Here is a 5,000-nt window from a genome sequence, read left to right as displayed (position 1 = left end):
TCAGCCATGGATGCTTAGCGGGAATCCTCGTACATGGTGAATAACCAAATTCCAATTGAAGTGAAATCTTTCGGATAAATCAATGCAATTAGGAGGATTCGATGAAAGGACATCAATTCAAATCCTGGATTTTCGAATTGAGAGAGATATTGAGAGAAATCAAGAATTCTCGCTATTTCTTAGATTCATGGACCCAATTCAATTCAGCGGGATTTTTCATTCATATTTTTTTCCATCAAGAGAGTTTTATAAAACTCTTGGACTCCCGAATTTGGAGTATCCTACTTTCACGCAATTCACAGGGTTCAACAAGCAATCGATATTTCACGATCAAGTATGTAGTACTCTTTGTAGTAGCGGTCCTTATATATCGTATTAACAATCGAAAAATGGTCGAAAGAAAAAATCCCTATTTGACAAGGCTTCTTCCTATACCTATGAATTCCATTATTGGACCCAAAAATGATACATTGGAAGAATCATCTGAGTCTTCCAATATCAATAGGTTGATTGTTCCGCTCCTGTATCTTCCAAAAGGAAAAAAGATCTCTGAGAGTTCTTTCCTGGATCCGAAAGAGAGTACTCGGGTTCTCCCAATAACTAAAAAGTATATCATGCCTGAATTTAACTGGGATTCGCGGTGGTGGAGGAACTGGATAGGAAAAAAGAGCGATTCTAGTTGTAAGATATCTAATGAAACCATCGCTGGAATTGAGATCTCATTCAAAGAGAAAGATATCAAATATCTGGAGTTCCTTTTTGTATATTATATGGATGATCCGATCCGTAAGGACCATGATTGGGAATTTTTTGATCGTCTTTCCCCCGAGAAAGAGGCGAAACATAATCAACTTGAATTCGGGACAGCTATTCGAAATCTTAGTGAAAGACTGGATTTATTATCTCATGTTTGCTTTTCGTGAAAAAATACCAAAGGAAGTGGAGGGTTTCTTCAAACAACAAGGGGACTGGGTCAATTATTCAATCAAATGATATTGAGCATGTTTCGCATCTCTTCTTGAGAAACAAGCGGGCTATTTCTTTGCAAAATTGTGCTCAATTTCATATGTGGCAATTCCGTCAAGATCTCTTCGTTAGTTGGGGAAGAGTCCGCACGAATCGGATTTTTTGAGGAACATGTCACGAGAGAATTGGATTTGGTTAGACAATGTGTGGTTGGGAAACAAGGATCGGTTTTTTTAGCAAGGTACGGAATGTATCATCAAATCTTCAATATGATTCCACGAGATCTAGTTTCATTCAAGTAACGGATTCTAGCCAATTGAAAGGATCTTCTGATCAATCCAAGGATCTTTCGATTCCATTAGGAATGAGGATTCGAAATATCACACATTGATCAATCAAGAGAGATTCAACAACTAAAAGAAAGATCGATTCTTTGTTGGGATCCTTCCTTTCTTCAAACGGAACGAACAGAGATAGAATCAGAGCGATTCCTTAAAATCCTTTCTGGATATTCCTCAATGTGCCGACTATTCATGGAACGTGAGAAGCAGATGAATAATCATCTGCTTCCGGAAGAAATCGAAGAATTTTTTGGGAATCCTGCAAGAGCCACTCGTTCTTTTTTTCTCTGACAGATGGTCAGAACTTCATCTGGGTTCGAATCCTACTGATAGGTCTACTAGAGATCAGAAATTGTTGAAAAAAGAACAAAAGAAACATCTTGCTTTTTCCAGGCGATCGGAAAAGAAAGAAATAGTGAATTTATTCAAGATAATTATGTACTTACAAAATACCGTCTCAATTCATCCTATTTCATCCTATCGAGGATGTGATATGGTTCCAAAGGGTGAACTGGACAGTTCCCATAAGATTTCATTCTTGAACAAAAATCCATTTTGGGGTTTATTTCATCTATTCCATGACCGGAACAGGGGGAGATACACGTTACACCACGATTTGAATCAGAAGATATATTTCAAGAAATGGCAGATCTATTCACTCTATCAATAAACCGAGCCGGATCTGGTGTATCATAAGGAATTTGATTTTTCTATGGATTCCTCCGGATTGGATCAAAAACATTTCTTGAATGAGTTATTGAACTCCAGGGATGAATCGAAAAAGCACTCTTTATTGGTTCTACCTCCTCTTTTTTTATGAAGAGAATGAATCTTTTTATCGAAGGATCATAAAAAAATGGGTCCAGACCTCTTGCGGAAATAATGTGGAAGATCCAAAACCTAAAATAGTTGTATTTGCTAGCAACAACATAATGGAGGCAGTCAATCAATATAGATTGATCCGAAATCTGATTCAAATCCAATATAGCACCCATGGTTACATAAGAAATGTATTGAATCGATTCAATTGCAACTTCGAATATGGAATTCAAAGGTATCAAATAGGAAATGATACTCTGAATCATCGAACTAGAATGAAATACACGATCAACCAACATTTATCAAATTTGAAAAAGAGTCAGAAGAAGTGGTTCGATCCTCTTATTTTGATTTCTCGAACGGAGAGATCTATGAATTGGGATCCTAATGTATATAGATACAAATGGTCCAATGGGAGCAAGAATTTCCAGAACATTTGGACTATTTCATTTCTGAGCAGAATAGCCGTTTTCAAGTAGTGTTCGATCGATTACATATTAATCAATATTCGATTGATTGGTCTGAGGTTATCGACAAAAAAAGATTTGTCTAAGTCACTTTGTTTATTTTTGTCCAAGTTACTTCTTTTTTTGCCCAGTTTCTTCTCTTTTTGTCTAACTCACTTCCTTCTTTTTTATTTGTGAGTTTTGGGGGTATCCCCATTCATAGTCCGAGATCCACATCTATGAATTGGAAAGGTCCGAATGATCCACTCTGTAATCAGTTATTAGAATCAATAGGTCTTCAAATCTTTCATTTGAAAAAAAGGAAACCCTTATTATTGGATGACCAAGATACTTCCCAAAAATCGAAATTCTTGATCAATGGAGGAACAATATCACCATTTTTGTTCAATAAGATACCAAAGTGGATGATTGACTCATTCCATACTAGAAAGAATCGCAGGAAATCTTTTGATAACACAGATTCCTATTTCTCAATGATATCCCACGATCCAGACAATTGGCTGAATCCCGTGAAACCATTTCATAGAAGTTCATTGATATACTATTTTTATAAAGCAAATCGACTTCGATTCTTGAATAATCAATATCACTTCTGCTTCTATTGTAACAAAAGATTCCCTTTTTATGTGGAAAAGGCCCGTATCAATAATTATGATTTTACGTATGGACAATTCCTCAAAATCTTGTTCATATCGCAACAAAATCTTTTCTTTTTGCGATGGTCAAAAAAAACATGCTTTTTTGAAGAGAGATACTATTTCACCAATCGAGTTACAGGTATCTAACATATTGATACCTAACGATTTTCCGCAAAGTGGCGACGAAGGGTATAACTTCTACAAATCTTTCCATTTTCCAATTCGATACGATCCATTCGTTCGTGGAGCTATTTACTCGATCGCAGACATTTCTGGAACACCTCTAACAGAGGGACAATAGTCCATTTTGAAAAAACTTATTGTCAACCTCTTTCAGATATGAATATACCTGATTCAGAAGGGAAGAACTTGTATCAGTATCTCAATTTCAATTCAAACATGGGTTGGATTCACACTCCATGTTCTGAGAAATATTTACCATCCGAAAAAAGGAAAAAACGGAGTTCTTGTCTACAAAAATGCCTTGAGAAAGGTCAGATGTATAGAACCATTCAACAAGATAGTGTTTTTTCAACTCTCTCAAAATGGAATCTATTCCAAACATATATTACCATGGTTCCTTACCTCGACGGGGTACAAATATCTAAATTTCATATTTTTAGATACTTTTTCAGACCTATTGCCGATACTAAGTAGCAGCCAAAAATTGTATCCATTTTTCATGATATTATGCATGGGTCAGATATATTATGGCGAATTCGTCAGATTCCTTTGTGTCTTCCACAATGGAATCTGATAAGTGAGATTCCGGGTAATTGTTTCCATAATCTTCTTCTGTCCGAAGAAATGACTCATCGAAATAATGAGTTACTATTGATATCGACACATCTGAGATCGCTAAATGTTCAGGAGTTCTTCTATTCAATCCTTTTCCTTCTCCTTGTTGCTGGATATCTCGTTCGTACACATCTTCTCTTTGTTTCCTCGAGTCTATAGTGAGTTACAGACAGAGTTCGAAAAGGTAAAATCTTTGATGATTCCATCATACATGATTGAGTTGCGAAACTTCTGGATAGGTATCCTACATCTGAACTGAATTCTTTCTGGTTAAAGAATATCTTTCTAGTTGCTCTGGAACAATTAGGAGATTCTCTAGAAGAAATACGGAGTTTTGCTTTTGGTAGCAACATGCTTGGGGTGGTGGTCCCGCTTATGGGGTCAAATCCATACGTTCTAAGAATAATATTGGAATCTCATCGATCTCATAAGTATTATACCAAATCCCATCAATCGAATCGCTTTTTTCGAGAAATACGAGACATCTAAGTCATCCAAGTAAAGCAATCTATTCCTTGATAAGAAAAATAAAAAACGTGAATGGTGATTGGATTGATGATCAAATAGAATCCTGGGTCTCGAACACTGATTCGATTGATGATAAAGAAAAAGAATTCTTGGTTCAGTTTTCTACCTTAACAACAGAAAAAAGGATTGATCAAATTCTATTGAGTCTTACTCATAGTGATCTTTTATCATAAAGAATAACTCTGGTTATCAAATAAGTGAACAACCGGGAGCAATTTACTTACGATACTTAGTTGACATTCAAAAAAAGTATCTAATGATTTATGAATTCAATACATCCTGTTTAGTAGAAAGACGTATATTCCTTGCTAATTATCAGACAATTACTTATTCACACACCTTGTGGGGGGCTAATAGTTTGCATTTCCCATCTCATGGAAAAACCCTTTTCGCTCCGCTTAGCCCTACCTCCCCCTAGTAGGGGTATTTTAGTGATAGGTTCT

At 36.0% G+C, this 5,000-nt stretch overlaps 1 non-coding gene across 1 annotated transcript in view; it reads right to left on the bottom strand.

Annotated features, from left to right (window-relative positions):
• The window catches only part of TRNAM-CAU (transfer RNA methionine (anticodon CAU)), a 74-nt gene extending 60 nt beyond the window's left edge, over window positions 1-14 (bottom strand). Inside the window, exon 1 of the tRNA in view lies at window positions 1-14. This exon is cut by the window's left edge and continues 60 nt beyond it. This is a non-coding gene — a tRNA (tRNA-Met).
• Between the last annotated feature and the right edge of the window lie 4,986 nt (window positions 15-5,000).

The sequence above is a fragment of the Vigna unguiculata genome, unplaced genomic scaffold, assembly GCF_037176805.1.
Source record: "Vigna unguiculata cultivar grain cowpea cultivar isolate G323 ecotype 2 unplaced genomic scaffold, ASM3717680v1 ptg000312l, whole genome shotgun sequence".
Classification (NCBI taxonomy): domain Eukaryota; kingdom Viridiplantae; phylum Streptophyta; class Magnoliopsida; order Fabales; family Fabaceae; genus Vigna; species Vigna unguiculata.
The sequence above is the reverse complement of the archived record's forward strand: the minus strand, read 5'-3'. Positions and strand labels throughout refer to the sequence as shown.